We start from the raw sequence: 17,073 nt of genomic DNA on the forward strand, positions 1-17,073 counted from the left end.
CGCCACCTCTCTTCGCTTTATGCTGCGTCTCCTTGTACTTCTGTCTACTTTCTTCATGTCTCTGACTATACCCCTTCTTCTTTGCCAACCTCTTCCTCTGTATACTTTGCTGTACTTCCTCATTCCTCAGTCTCCTTGTCTTCCTTCCTCGGTCCTGATGACACACCAAGTACCTTCCTAGCTGTCTCCCTCACTATTTCTGCAGTGGTTGCCCAGCCATCTGGCAACTCTTCACTACCACCCAGTGGCTGTCTTAACTCCTGCCTGAACTCCACACAGCAGTCTTCCTTCTTCAACTTCCACCATTTGATCTGCAGCACTGCCTTCACTTGCTTCCTCTTCTTGGTCTCCAAAGTCATCCAACAGACCACCATCCGATGCTGCCTAGCTACGTTCTACCCTGTCACCACCTTGCAGTCTCCAATCCCTTTTAGGTCGCACCTTCTACATAAGATGTAGTCCACCTGTGTGCACTTTCCTCCACTCTTGTACGTCATCCTGTGTTCCTCCCTCTTCTTGAATTAAGTATTCATCACAGCCATTTCCATCCTTTTCGCAAAATCCACCACCATCTGTCATTCCACATGTCTCTCCTTGACACTATACCTACCCATCACCTCCTCATCACCTCTGTTCCCTTCACCAACATGTCCACTGAAGTCCGCTCCAATCACCACTCTCTCTTCCTTGGGTACCCTCTCCACCACATCATCCAACTCACTCCAGACTTCTTCTTTCGCTTCCATCTCACACCCAACTTACGGGGCATATGTGCTGCTAACATTTAGCAATACACCTTCGATTTCCAGCTTCATACTCATCACCGTCTGACACTCTTCACCTCCAGCACACTCTTGACATAGTCTTCCTTCAGAATTACCCCTACCCCATTTCTCCTCCCATTCTCACCGTGGTAGAAGTTTCAACCCACCTCCGATACTCCTGGCCCTACTGCCCTTCCACCTGGTCTCTTGCACACACAGTATGCCTACCTTTCTTCTTTCCATCATATCAGCCAGCTCTCTCCCTTTACCAGTCATAGTGCCAACATTCAAAAGTTCTGACTCTCACCTCCACACTCCTACCCTTCCTCCTCTCTCGCTGCCTCTGGACATACCTGCCCCCTCTCCTTCTCCTTCGCCCAACAGTAGCATAGTTTCCACTGGCACCCTGCTGGTTAACAGTACCGGTGGCAGTCGTTGGTAACCCGGGCCTCGACCGATCCGGTATGAAAATCTTATTTATGATCCGCATATTTGATTTGGCAAAGACTTTACGCCGGATGTCTTTCCTGACGCAACCCTCCCCATTTATCCGGGCTTGGGGCCGGCACTAAGAATGCACTGGCTTATGCATCCTCAGTGGCTGGGTTCCTGAATTCGCTACAATATCATAAATTATCATATATATCATCATCGATTATATCGTAAAGATCAGACCGTGTTGGTTGTTTTGGTGAGAACATTTTCCCCGGACAACGCCGGGTACCTTTGCTAGTGCTCCATACAACGAATCTCAACACCACACACTAGCGTGACAAGACATGGCAGCCCTGCGACACACAAAAGCCTCGACACACTTCTACACCAGTTAGCAGATTTACGTATAAAAACAACTGAAATGGCAATTCGAAACCACAACACTGTTGTTACACTGACTTTATATGCGTTTTGAAGTAATTCTAACGTCATCCTTGCAATAATGTGAAACCCCAAATGAAACATTGCTTATTTACAACATTTTATAAAGACATACTAACACATATTAACAACGCCGAGTGAACACAGGAACCCTGAAAACAACAACAAAAAAGCTAACCTGTGTCTTTCAGAATAAAAGCCTGTGTTTCAACCAATACAACAGTCTCCAAAATATACCATGCCCTGTTCATAATACAGCGCAACAACATCGCACTACTACATTCACCCCCCACTGTTTTTGCGCTATTTGATGAACATGACTTACATTACCGAAGCGTACAGTACATAAAAAATCACAAACAATGTCCACAGGTACAACTATGCAACCCCCTAACGGCAAACTCATAAACTAGACCAGCCAGTTAGGAAACTATCCAGCTAAGGATCAGGATGAAAGTGAGGTGATCAGTAACACGATCAACCGCAGGAAAATATGCCATATACACATTTCAAGGCTATCAAACACACAGTACTAATAATGGGCACCCAATATTAGACAACTGTGTGTACCTCTATGTACCATACATCTAATAAAGGTCTCTTGCATAATACCCCCCCCCCCAAAAAAAAGTACTGAGAAAAAAAAAATCACCCACAAAGAGAAAACGCTCCTTAACTAACAACCCTTTGTGTGGACATAGTCTGGATAAGCCTGTTTACGGACCTAACTAGTCCACCTCATCTAGTGTGGAGTCTTCCTCTTGAAGAACCCACAGAAACCCTATCCTGTACGGTGGCCACAGTATGAGACTCGCTCGCAGCTGTCGATTCCACACATGAAGTCCTGACCGAGTATGTGGGGCCACTAACAACAGACTCGATATCGTGAGTATCTAATGACTGATCAGACGAATGGCTATTGATTAACCTTGATTCAGTTAATAATAATAAGAAGAAGAAGAAATCAAGCGTATATAGCGCTTTTCTAGTACTCAAAGTCGCTTTACAATAAATGGAGCGAAACAAGACGACAGTTGAACACAACACAGACATACAGAGGTGGATGGGAAGGGGGGCTACGAGAGGGAGAAGCGGCAGCCACAGACGACGCCAGCAGTACTCTCCGACTTGGACAGATGTAAAGGGAAAGAAAAACAAAGATAATAAATCACAGATGTAGGTCAAGCGCTCAGTCCCCAGCCTGCCCCAGACCAGGGGTATATGAGCGGGCGGGGGGGGGGGGGCACGAGAAGGCAATGGAGAAAAGGTGTGTCTTTAGACAGGATTGGAAGAGTGGGAGGGATTCTGAGTCTCTAATGATTTGGAGAAGTGAGTTCCAGAGCCTGAATCAAGAGCAACTGGACTTGGTATATATCCGTGAAGACGTTTTGCCTCTCATCCAAGAGGCTTCCTCAGTTCGTGCCTTTCTGACTAGACCAAGCTAGTCTGACTGGCTGGTGATGAGACTCGGAACTTATCCTATAGGAGTCGTCAGAGCTATTGATATGCGTGGCTCTTTGTGATCCGATGTTTACCAACGCCCGTCGCTAACAGAGCCATAGATATGCGTGGCTCTTTTGTGTACCGATGTTATGGCCGCGCCCGTCGTTATCGGAGCTACTGATATGCGTGGCTCTCCTGGGCTCCGATGTCCAGCCGGGCCCGTCGCCATCGGAGCTATTGATTTGCATTTATTTAGCAGCGACGGTAACAGACATCGGTACACAAAAGAGCCACGCATATCTATGGCTCTGTTAGCGGCGGGCGTTGGTAAACATCGGATCACAAAGAGCCACGCATATCAATAGCTCTGACAACGACTCCTATAGGATAAATTCCGAGTCTCATCACCAGCCAGTCAGACTAGCTTGGTCTAGTCAGAAAGGCACGAACTGAGGAAGCCTCTTGGATGACAGGCGAAACGTCTTCACGGATATATACCAAGTCCAGTTGCACTTGATTCAACTTCTTTGGATAACCATGACCTGGATGAACGAGAACATTCACAGACATCTTCCAGAGCCTGGGAGCTGCTCTGGAGAAGGCTCGGTCACCAAAGCCGCGGAGGTTGGACCTGGGGGTAGAGAGAAGGGAGGCTGAGGTGGATCTGAGGGACCGAGAGGGTTAGTAGGGGGAGAGGAGATCGGTGAGGTGTGGGGGAGCCAGTTTGTGAAGGGCTTTATAAGTAAGAACCAGGAGTTTGTAATTGATCCGGTGGGAGATGGGTAGCCAGTGGAGGTCTTTTAGGACTGGGGTGATGTGGTGCCAGGATTTGGTGAAAGTTAAAAGTCGGGCGGATGCGTTCTGGACCAATTGGAGTCTCTTGATAGAGTTAGCACTGATGCCATAGAGGAGTGAGTTGCAGTAATCAAGGCGGGAGGAGATGAAGGCATGGATCAGTAGCTCAGCAGCAGGGCGTGTGAGAGAGGATCTTATTTTTTGTGAATAGAGTTGACCCTGTATTCACATTAACTTGCAACTCGGCGCTTCCCCCCACATCTGCTCCACGTGTTCACAACCTGCTGACATTTTTGCCATCAACCTGCTGTTCCTCTCCTAATTAACTACTACTCCAGATATGTCCAACAAGACAGCTGGATCAGCCTCCTCATCTTCTCGGGACTCAGAAAGGTCAGATACCTACCGGGCAGTCCGGGCATCACTCTGTTCCATCTGATCCAACGCGCCCACAGTATCTTGGCTCTGGCTATCACTGGGAACAAAACTCTCAGATTCCTGATCGGACTCCCCCCATGAAGGCAGCGGCAGAAAATTAACAGGCATGATCAGGTTCCTGTGCACAGTCTCGATCCGACCTGTAACAGGATGTCAGATGTTGCATGTGTGAAGCTGGTCATTTTTACTTATAACCACATACTATACTGCACTCTCCCAATGATCAGCTCATTTCTTTGCCCCCCTTTCACCTTTGTTTGCCAGCAGAACCCTGTCTCCTTCTTCAACAGAGAATCCCTTCATCTTTTGGTTATACCCCTCAGCTTGCTTAGCCTGTTGTTTACTAATATCTTTCTGAGCTATTGTCATTGCCTCCCTCAGAACCAAACGACTGGACGTACTTGTCAACATCCACGAGTGAATTAGGGGCTGTGCTTTCACAGGTTCAGGATGGCTATGACACAGCTAAGCCTATTGCATTTGCAAGTAAGTCACTGCTCAGTCCAAGTACCCAGCTCATAGACTTGAGTGCTTTGCCATGAAATGGGCCATCCATGATAAGTTTAGTCATTGGCTGTAGGGACACAAAGTCACCGTGTGGGCGGATAATAATACACTCAAATACATATGGACTAAACCAAAACTGGACGCGTGTGAGCATAGGTGGCTGTCGAGGCTGGCGCCTTTCGATTTCGATATCCAGTACATTCCAGGGCCTAAGAACACTGACGAGAGGGATTATGCACAGGTTGACAAGAACGCGCTATGATGTGCTGTTGAAGGAGGCAAGTGGCATCTCTGTGCCCCATGTACAGGATATGTTCCATCTCTCAAGGGAGCCGCCAGAGATGGGGAGGCAGTTTCAGCCTACCTCAAGTTCGTCCGGAGTCTGTGGGGGTGAGGCTTGTGACGTGGGTAAGATATCAGGGAAGGAAGTATCAGCTGTGTTGGATATGCATCATCATTGGGATGATAGTGTTTTAATGAGGGCCTTCTCTCATGTTCATCGGCTACAACAGGTGACATCGATGGGTCAGAGCCCACTGCCTGTTCTCACTCAGGAGGAACTACAGGAGATGCAGTCTCAGGATCCTGTTTTGACCAGAGTATGCTTCTTTGTAGACGGAGGCCATTGTCCATCCCACAGGGAGAGAGTTCATGAGTCTGGGGAGACTCACAGAACACTGAGGCAGTGGAGAAAACTCACAAATTGGCTGGGGGTTCTCTATCGTGTTTCTAAGCATCCGGTGAGAAAAAAGAAAATCTTCCAGTATGTTGTTCCAGTTGCTCTGAGGAGTAAAGTGCTGAAAAGTGTACATGATGATGCTGGTCACCAGGGGAAGCAACGCACTTTGTGGCTTGCCAGGCAACGTTTCTACTGGGATACCATGGCCAATGACATGAAGTTGTATGTTGCTCAGTGTAAGAGGTGCATATTAAGCAAGGCTCCCGAGCCAGAAGCCAGAGCTCCACTCGTCTCAATCATCACAACCGCACCACCAGAGTTAGTATGTGTTGATTTTTGGTCAGCAGAGGATGCTAATAACAACTCAGTTGACGTGTTGGTAGTTACTGACCATTTTACAAGGCTAGCCTGTGCCTATCCCTGCCCAAATCAAACTGCTGATACAGTTGCCCACGTGTTATGGAATAACTTCTTTTCTGTATATGGATTTCCGGCATGTCTTCACTTGGACCAAGGGGCTAATTTCGAAAGCTAACTCATATCTGAGCTTCTGCAGCTGGTAGGTGTCGAGAAGTCTCATAACACACCTTACCACCCCATGGGTAGTGGCCAGGCTGATCGCTTTAACCACACCCTGGGAACCATGATTCGAGCTTTGCCTCCGCATTCAGAAGCAAAATGGCCTCAGATGCTAAACACACTGATATTTGCGCACAACGGCAGCGTTCATGAAACCACAGGGTTTCCACCCTTCTTCCTGATGTTTGGTCGCACTCCTCGCTTGCCTGTCGATGTGATGTTTGAAAGTTTTCTCTTAGATGGAGAGACTGTAGATGATGACAAGTACGTCCAGTCGCTTGGGAAGGATCTGAGGGAGGCAACGACAGTAGCTCAGAAACATATTAGTAAACATAAGGCTAAGCAAGCTGAGGGGTATAACCGAAAGATAAAGGGATTCTCTGTTGAAGGAGACAGGGTTCTGCTGGTGAACAAAGGTGAAAGGGGAAAAATAAATTAGCTGATCATTGGGAGAGTGCAGTGTATGTGGTTATAAGTAAAAATGACCAGCTTCACACATACAGCATCCGACAAAACATACCATGCCCTGTTCATAATACAGCGCAAAATATGAGGTAATTACATATTTTAACATGTTAGGGCATTTTATTTGTTTTCCTAACAACCATGGTGTAGAACTTGACTCACTGGGCTACAAGAGGGGTTGCTAGTAGTGTCATGCACGTGGTGTCGATCGAGGTCAGTGTCAAATATACTTTATGCTAACCTAACAATTGCTAGGATTTTTTTTAACGCAGATTCAACCACTAGCTTCAGGCCATTATGCGGTACAACTTCTGCCTACATACAGACAGAAGCTGAAGCAGGAGAAGGTGGTGGAGAGAACAGTCCAGGTGTGGTTAAGCGAGTCAAGCTAGAGCCAACAGGGCTGTCTCACCTGCACAGACTGGGACGTTTTCACTCAAGACCACTCCCTTGAGTTGTCTGTCACAACTTTTACTCTCTACATCTAGCACTGTGAGGGCATGCTACTACCCACAGAGACTGTCAAAAGCGATTCCAACAGCAAGCCGTGGCTCACAGCTGACCTGAAAAGAAAAACCCAATTCAGGCTAAGAATAAAGCTTTCTCCTTAGGTCATCAATGAGCGGGAAGAGCAGCACAAGCAACAATAAAGAGGTAAATATCCCTGGCCAAAAAGTGCTAAAAGGAGTGAGTGGAAGCCATTTTTCAGTCTAGCAACCTGAGACAGGCCTGGCAGAGTCTATCTGTCCTCAGAGGGAAAGATACCACTAACAGAGCCACAGAGAGGGGGGGGGGCAGTAGGATTTGCCACCAACCCGAACGCCTCCTACCGCAGGTTCAATGACCAGGACTACAGTGAGGTGTGACAGAGGGACTAAAGAACCACCTCCAGTAGGCGATCCCAGAAGAGTGGGGACAGCCCATCATCCTCACACATGAGAAGGTGAGACAGGTCCTCGGGAGGATGAATCCATCCAAAGCCCCAGCACCTGACCTCATCAAGGGGAGGCTGGTGATGGAATGCTTGGATGAGCTATCAAGCATCATTTGCCACCTCTTCAACTGCTCTCTTCAGGGGAGGACTATCCCTTCCCTGTGGAAAATATCAGAGATATGGCTTATCCCCAAGATCAACCACCCTGCTGAGCTGAATGACTACTGGCTTGTGGCCTTGACATCAGTCTTGATCAAGTGCCTGGGAGACTAATGCTACCCCACCTTCTGGATTGGCTGGGGAAGCCTGGTCTGCTGCATCCAATAGGCCCAGGGACCATGGCCCTGCCTGGAGCGGTGCTTGAGGGGGAAACACCGAGGGTGGTCTGACGGGACGCGGTGGTGGGGCAGGTAGGGCTAACTGCTAACCCATGCAGACCGGCAGTTCCAACAGTCATCCTGGCTGGCGTTCGTTCTCTGGACGGTGGAGTTTTTGGACTGTGTTGCACTGGGTGGACTGTGTTGTTGGCTGTTTTTGATCAGGATGCCTCCTGGGCATCTTCCTTTGGAGGTTTTCCGGGCATGGCCAACTGGGAGGAGACCCCGGGGTAGACCCAGAACTCACTGGAGGGACTACATGTTCAATCTGGCCTGTGAACACCCTGGGATCCCCCAGGAGGAGCTGGAGGGTGATGCTGGGGAAAGGGACGTGTCTGGAGTGCCTTACTTGGCTTATTGCCACCGTGACCCTTCCCCAGAGAAGCGGTTGAGTGAGGAATGAATGAATGAATGCCTTGTTTTCTCTGTTTTTGTATGTTTTTGGTGGTGTTGTTTTTGGAGGATTCTGGAAGTGTTTTGTGTTGCACTGCTGTGACTGGGGGAAATGGAATTTCGTTTCTTTTGTGTACGTAGTACATAACATGAAATGAAAAATAAATCTTTCTTGATTCCTGATTCTCTCACAGGTAGGCCCTGCCTTTGACCTGCTGCAGTTTGCCTATAGGCAAAACCGCTCAGTGGAGGACGCAGTAACAACCATGATGTAGACCATCTATAGCCACCTGGAGAGTCCACAAGTGTAGTCCAGGATCCTATTTGTCGAACTGTTCCTCTGCATTCAATTGTATGCGGCCCCATGTCCTCTGTGCCAAGCTACAGGAACTCCAAGTGGATCCCTACATGATCCTTTGGATAATGGACTTCCTCCTTGAAAGGGAGCAATTCGTCAGAGTGAACAATTCCACTTCCCCTGTCTTACTCCCATCCACCGGGGCCCCCCAGGGGACAATGATCTCCCCAGTCCTGTTCTCAATATACACCAACGACCTGAGGGGTGTAGACAGCGTCAGTATGGCAGTGAAGTTTGCTGACGATACTACTCTTGTCGACACCTCCAACAGCCCCATCCATTTCAAGGAGGAGGCAGAGAGGCTGCACCAGTGACGTGAGGAGTACTTTCTCCATTTAAATCTGAGGAAGACAAAGGAGCTCCTCATAGACTTCTTGAGGAAGGCCGACCCTCTCCCACAGCTGACACTTAATGGAGAGGCTGTGGAGAGGCTCAGCGGCCTTAAATACCTGGGGACCACCATCGACAACATGGTGACCTTCAATGACAACACAATGAGCATTGTCAAGAGGTGTCAGCAGAACACCTACCTATCATGGAGACGTGTCTGGGTGTAGCCACTCCCATCCTCCACAGCTTTTATAGCTGCCACATTGTGAGTCTCCTTACTCTCTCTTTCCTGGCTTGGTATGGGGACTCTCTGAGGCACCAAACAGCAAGCTGTGGAGGATGACCACTCTGGTGTCTAAGCTTTGCGGACAATGGTGCTCAGGCCTCCAATGGTTGTTTGACCAGAAGGCAGTGAGGAAAGTAGGAAAGAATGCCAGGAACACAGCACACAATCTCAACACCTGCTTCCAGATCCTACCCTCTGACAGGAAATAAGATGTTCCCTACTTCAAGAACAATAGAGGTAGAAACAGCATCATCCCCTCCACCATACGCTTGTTAAACAAGCACAGACCCCCTTGAACCGCCCTGCCCTGCCTTTTCCCTTGCCACAGCAGACCTGAACCTCTAAATCTCTATCTCCACCTTCACCCCCCCCCCAGGACTGTTTTGTTCCTGTACGATGGGAGTGTGAGCCTTAAGCCAACATGCCTCTTATCCCTTAAAAAGACAGATAATGAATAATGATGGACATGTCAGGGAAAACTTGTCCAAATCATCAAGAGGCATAGCGATCCAGACAGGCAATAAGAGAACTGGTAAAAAAAAAAAGAAATCATTGCAGAGGGCGTCTGGGTGGCGTAGCAGTCTATTCTGTTGCCTACCAACACAGGGATTGCTGGTTTGAATCCCCGGGTTGCCTCCAGCTTGGTCGGGTGTCCCTACAGACACAATTGGCTGTGTCTGCGGGTGGTAAGCCAGATGTGGGTATGTGTCCTGGTCGCTGCACTAGCGCCTCCTCTGGTCGGTCTGAGTGCCTGTTTGGGGGGGGGGACTGGGGGGAATAGTGTGATCCCCCCACACGCTACGTCCCCCTGGCGAAACTCCTCACTGTCAGGTGAAAAGAAGCGGCTGGCGACTCCACATGTATCGGAGGAGGCATGTGGAGCCCTTCCTGGATTGGCAGAGGGGGTGGAGCAGCGACCGGGACGGCTCGGAAGAGTCGGGTGGCCAAGTACAATTGGGGAGAAAACTGTGGGGGGGGGGGGAAGAAAAAATCATTGCAGAGTTTTTCATGTATTCCCCATGATGATCATAGATTTTAGAGAAATCATATGAGGAATTCTACAGTTGCCCAAAAGCCTTTCAAGTCGGTCTCACCTATCCCCTCTAAGTTGATGTAACTTACTAAGCTACCATTCCTTTATTTCTGTTTCTCCTCGTCATGAGGGAAAAAAAGTTTCAGGGGCGGGGGCAGCAGCATGATGTATCAAGTAATCTTTGATACAGTCCCTTTAATTTGGGGACCTATTTTGATTGTTCCATAACCAACTTTGGGGTCCCAATCAGGCACTGAAAAACTTTGGCTGCATGATTGAATGTTCATAATGGAGAATATTCTGGAATGATAAGAGCTGGCATACTGTAGCTGTCTGACCCGTGATGTTGATTCTGTTCAGTGCTTCCTGATTTGATAACTTTACCTCACGCTTCAAAAGGTATGCTCCCATTGGCCAGTCACAGTTGCTTGACCATCCAACCACGATGCTGTATTGAGCTGCAGGAATTATGGGCACTAATTAATGGCTCAGTGGTTGAGTATGTGTGAAAACAATGTTACTGATGAATGTGCTTTGCGTGGCATGTATCATGTTGAATTGGAGTTGCAACTTCATGACTGACAATACACTCTGCTCACTTTGCACTTCATTTGTCTAGATTATATAGTATTGCTCGTTTTTTTTTTTTACGTATCAGTCAGGAATAGCAAATACAATTCCATTGTACTTTGTGGAATGACAATAAAGGAAATCCTCAAATCAAATCATGAACAAAAGTTGTTCAGTATATAGTCATGTGATTATTGTTAAATGCTGTTTAATGTTTTTTTTTTCGAATGAGAGATGTTGAAAATGCAAGTGAAATTGATATTTAAGGTTTTGTTGCCTGGTCACCGGCAATTTTTCTTTTTTTTTACCAACATTCAAGATGAATTTTCTCGGGGTCTCGTCTAGAGTGGCAGCAGCTGTAGCAGTGTGATTGTGGGACACAGAGTTGTCTGAAGTACATGCATAGCTGGAAAGAAAAAGGAAAACACTGAGTACTTTAAATAAGATAGCAGACAGAGCAAGAATGGCAATTTTTGGTATATTTTCAAGTCTTTGATGTTCTGTATAAAAGCCATCTCTCTTTTATTGTGTTTAGATCTGCTCTACAGCGTGTAACAGTTATTACATTGTGTTCTTCCAGACCCATATCAACGAGGCCTCAAAGAGTAGAAATCCTGTACTTCTACAAACATATAGAAAAATACATAAACCTTCATGGTCATAAAAAGCGTTGACATATTCAGCACAGTAGCAGAAAACCAGAAAGGCTTGTGGTTAACAACAGCTTCAGTTTTAGTACAGTTAAAAAAAACGATTGCATATAAATGTTTCATATACATATACTGAAGTCCAAACTAATAAAAGGGATAGCAGAGAGAGAGAGAGAGAGAGAGAGAGAGAGAGAGAGAGAGAGAGAGAGAGAGAGAGAGAGAGAGAGAGAGAGAGAGAGAGAGAGAGAGAGAGAGAGAGAGAGAGACAGACAGACAGACAGACAGACAGACAGACACAAACCGGCCACTTGCATTTCTATTCAGTGGTAGCACTGTCCCATTGACGGTCCTATACCAATACTGTACCATGTCTCTGTGCACACATCCCTATGCTTGAAATCTGAATAAGTACTAAATAAGGTAAATGAGCTAACATCGCGATCCGAGTGCCATTTAACTCCCCATCACCACATTGTCTCTTCCTTCATGCTGTAAATTTCAATTTGTCAGCCAGACACATCATTTTCAAAATCTCGGACAAATTACTTCCGGCTTGGTCGGACGTCTCTACAGACACACTGGCCGTGTCTGCGGGTGGGAAGTCGGATGTGGGTATTTATCCTGGTCGCTGCACTAGCGCCTCCTCTGGTCGGCCGGGGCGCCCCCCGGATCGGCAGAGAGGGGGTGGAGCAGCGACCGGGTCGGCTCAAAAAGAGCGAGGTAATTGGCCAGATATAATTGGGCAAATAAAGGGGGAAAATTGAGAAAAAAATCTCGGGACAAAGCAACGATTGTCACTGCGAATTGGTATCAGGCGTATCAAGTATACAAGTGGCTTTACTAACTGACATGATCTCTTATTGTGTCTCATTTTCTGTTATCTGCGTAGAAAAATCAACATTAAGGCGAGTTAATCTTCAGCTTCTTTCAGGTAATTCCTCTACATTTAAAATGTAAGACAGTAAATCCCTTCGACAAGCGTTTCTCAGATTGATGTAGAGCTGTTGCTGGGTTAGCAGTCAGTCCTTCAGAGAAATGTAAGCAGAATTTCTTATTAAAGTCAACAGGTACAACTGGCAACAAACAGACTTTTAGCTTTCATACACTGGCCAATAAAACCGCTAACATCCGCCGTTGTTGGTCAACGTAAAAGGTCACAATCGGCATTCCCTACCGGGTCAAATGACTCTGCAGTAGTCACGGGTATTTACTAGCGCCACCTCCGATCGGCTTTGACGTAAACGCGACAACAGGGTGAACGCGCTAATTTGCGCGATGACGTAACGCCATTGCCCGCGCGTCATAAAATCGCGCCGGCAACTGAGGAAAACATTTATTGTTTGTGGGTACAGCGTCTCCGTTCAAGCAGCGCTGGAACATCGTTCAGTCTGCGCTGAGTTTGTATGGTTTGAAAGAGAGACTGAAGTACAAGATATAAAAAAAGTAACGTTAACCACCATCTCTCTGGCTTCAATGCTGCTTTCTACTGTTTACGTCCCTGTTTTCCGGCGCGTTCATGACATCACCAGCGTCATGACGTCAACGATGACGCTACAGAAGAAAAAAAGAAAAGCAAACTCGTCTGCTGGCAGTGGTCAGACCCGGGTCTGCGGGCCACATGAAAGGGGTCAATAGCCTATTTTTAGCGGGTGTACCCGCATTTAAAAAACCCGCTTATGCACGCTAGTTTTGGTGTAAAAAGGCAAATAGTTTTGAGTACGAATTCATTCTGGGGAAATCTTAAGGGACAAATGTAGACTTTTTTCTCTCTGCTCATGACAAGTATGTGATGCGGAAAAATTAAAATAAAAAAATGTCAGGGTGTTACTACAAGGTGGTGAACAATCCTAGTCAAATTATTGTTTTAAGTGGAGCCACAAGATCCATAAAGTCTTCAGATGTGTGTGTGTGTGTGTGTGTGTGTGTGTGTGTGTGTGTGTGTGTGTGTGTGTGTGTGTGTGTGTGTGTGTGTGTGTCAGTAAGGGGTTTTACTCATTTGGCTTGGGTTTGATTGACAGTCTATCCATTCTATCCAAGTGTCATTGTGGCTAAATATCCTCAAAGTAAAACATACAAATGTAAATGCAACCCAGGAGTCAATCTCTTATTCTTTTTTTTCAAATCAAACGATGCTGAGCCGTACATTTGTTCGCATGCATATGATATCAACAAATGAATGATTGTTGAATGGATGTCCCATCGTTTCACCAGTGAACAGCATACATAGTTAAAAGTGACCACAGCCTTGTGTAAAGACACAATGAGCTGTGTGTTAACATTCAAAGTGTCATGGCCTGTCAATATACCCATCTGTATTTCCCTGATAACGCATTCAGCACTATGAATCCCACCTGCCCCAACATCCTCCTCCATTTCTCCTAAACATAATCCTGCTACACAGGCATATCACAATGCCTCGAAAAGAAAAATCAAAACATGAAACATGATGAACATAAATGGATATATACTTGTTTTTTTCAGCGGTGACTAGCCCTCTTTGTTGTTGTTTGTTTCTTTCTTTCAGTCCTAAATTTGGTAAAAATTTGTCCATGTTCCCTAAAATGACGAAGCTGGAACCGGAGATACAGTATTTCTCTACGATGAAGATACTATATGATAAAACAATAACAGTGGCTCTTACACGCTTCTTAGCAATGTTTTTGACAGTTTCTAACAATCATTATCGTATAGAAATTTGGCACAACTCAGAGTGTAGCAACTCGTTTTGAAATAAAACTAAGCTGTAGTAGGTGTTGTCAGCAGCGAGTAAACCCAAACATCTAGTTTCCTGAAATAGCGATACGAATTATGCAATCATCCTGCAGAGAGAAATGACCCTCATCACGATAAACATTTTGGCAAAGAAGTGCATTATTCCACAAGTTCTTCATGCACTGACTGGCCAAGGGGTGTGGGTGGGTCTTTTCTTCTGATTACATTTTGCAAAAACTCTCTTTTTTGTGCACAGTTTGAATGTTTAACTGTTGTCAAATCACTACATAATTTGCAGGTAACAACGTGTTGGGTGTAAACTTGTTTCTCGCTGCTAAACATAATAATAAAAATCCTTCATGAACATCTTACTAAAAATATCTCCTTGCTAAAAATGCTAACAGTCGAGCCATTTGACAATCAAACAGTCTTCGACGATAATAAGCCATAAAGGTAATTCATAATATGGCTCAATAGCTGAACATACATACATGTGTGTTAAGGCCAGAAATATACAATGAAGCTGGACAAGTGGATTTATTTTATTTGTTGGAATGGATGTCTCACCAGCATGTACACATTAAACTATCTAACAGCTGGTTTCCCTAAATTGTAATCCACCAAATTACACTTGTAAAATGTTTGCAACACTCAAAAGGTGGAAGTAAACTTTGTCATATAGTCAGAAAGTTTTGAATGAAATATAAAAGTTTTGAATCAAATCAGTTGTCCACCCCCTTGTACGTCTGCTAGGCCTTTAATGGCAAAGAAAAAGGCTTAAGGCACAGTAACGGTCTTTTCGGGATCCTGATGGAGTAAGTAAAGTTTGGCCCAGATAATCAATAGATGTCATGTTGCTTTGTAACAACAGTCAGCATCCTAAATGGTAAGCATCTTAAGGGTGTGGGTCTTTGATGGCGGTAATTTTTAAACATGAAATAAAATCAGGTGACTAGAACTACATGGCTTCCACTGGAAACCACAAAGGCCAAACTATTATAATCCATCACTTTGATTAGGAGTCTTAAGACTGTTGTTGCTCAAGGGCAAAGCGAGACACGACATCAAAAATAAGCAGGGTTTAGGTATGAATAAATAATAAATTTGGATTATTATAACCTAATTGCGAGTGTCAGAAGAAGCAATCTGTTATAGTTGCTTTCAAAGAGAACTGAAACTCTGATTTTGAGTGCTTTTTTTGTTGTTGAGATTTTCTCCCCCTTTTTCTCCCCAGTTGTACTTGGCCAATTACCCCAACTCTTTTGAGCCATCCTGGTCACTGCTCCACCCTCTCTGCTGATCCGAGGTGGGCTGCAGACTACCACGTGCCTCCTCCAATACACGTGGAGTCGCCAGCCACTTCTTTTCACCTGACAGTGAGGAGTTTTGCCAGGGAGACGTAGTGCGTGGGAGGATCACGCTATTCCCCCCGTTTGCCCTCCCCCCTGAACAGGCGCCCTGACCGACCAGAGGAGGCGCTAGTGCAGCGACCAGGACACATACCCACATCTGGCTTCCCACCCGCAGACACAGCCACTTGTGTCTGTAGGGACACCCGACCAAGCCAGAGGCAACACAGGGATTCGAACCGGCGATCCCCATGTTGGTAGCCAACGGAATAGACAGCTACGCTACCCGGACGCCCGAGAGTGAATTAAAAGAAAAAAGAAAAAATAGGATTACTTTTTATGTTACTCAGAAACATTCCTGAGCCTAACAGTGACTGAAACTTGCTGAATGTGATGCTAAAACCACTATTCACACTACAGTCTTACATTAAGATAAAATTTTCCGTTTGACTACATATTCTATAGATTTATGAGCAAAGTAATTACAAAGCAAATGAGAGTTAGCATAAGTAATAAGATGATATTTGTAAATATGAGTATTCCAGTGTCACTCATTGCAATTTTTGGCCATTGGTAACCTGCAATGGATTATACACTCACCGGCCACTTTATTAGGCACACCTGTCCAACTGCTCATTAACGCAAATTTCTAATCAGCCGATCACATGGCAGCAACTCAATGCATTTAGGCATGTAGACATGGTCAAGACAATCTGCTGCAGTTCAAACCGAGCATCAGAACGGGGAAGAAAGGTGATTTAAGTGACTTTGAACGTGGCATGGTTGTTGGTGCCAGACGGGCTGGTCTGAGTATTTCAGAAACTGCTGATCTACTGGGATTTTCATGCACAACCATCTCTAGGGTTTACAGAGAATGGTCCGAAAAAGAGAAAATATCCAGTGAGCGGCAGTTCTGTGGGCGAAAATGCCTTGTTGATGCCAGAGGTCAGAGGAGAATGGCCAGACTGGTTCGAGCTGATAGAAAGGCAACAGTAACTCAAATAACCACACATTACAACCGAGGTATGCAGAAGAGCATCTCTGAATGCACAACACGTCGAACCTTGAGGCAGATGGGCTACAGCAGCAGAAGACCACATCGGGTGCCACTCCTGTCAGCTAAGAACAGGAAACTGAGGCTACAATTCGCACAGGCTCACCAAAATTGGACAATAGAAGATTTGAAAAACGTTGCCTGGTCTGATGAGTCTCGATTTCTGCTGCGACATTCGGATGGTAGGGTCAGAATTTGGCATCAACAACATGAAAGCATGGATCCATCCTGCCTTGTATCAACGGTTCAGGCTGGTGGTGATGGTGTAATGGTGTGGGGGATATTTTCTTGGCGCACTTTGGGCCCCTTAGTACCAATTGAGCATCGTGTCAATGCCACAGCCTACCTGAGTATTGTTGCTGACCATGTCCATCCCTTTATGACCACAGTGTTCCCATCTTCTGATGGCTACTTCCAGCAGGATAACGCACCATGTCATAAAGCTCGAATCATCTCAGACTGGTTTCTTGAACATGACAAT

The sequence above is a fragment of the Lampris incognitus genome, chromosome 4 (genome assembly GCF_029633865.1).
Source record: "Lampris incognitus isolate fLamInc1 chromosome 4, fLamInc1.hap2, whole genome shotgun sequence".
Classification (NCBI taxonomy): domain Eukaryota; kingdom Metazoa; phylum Chordata; class Actinopteri; order Lampriformes; family Lampridae; genus Lampris; species Lampris incognitus.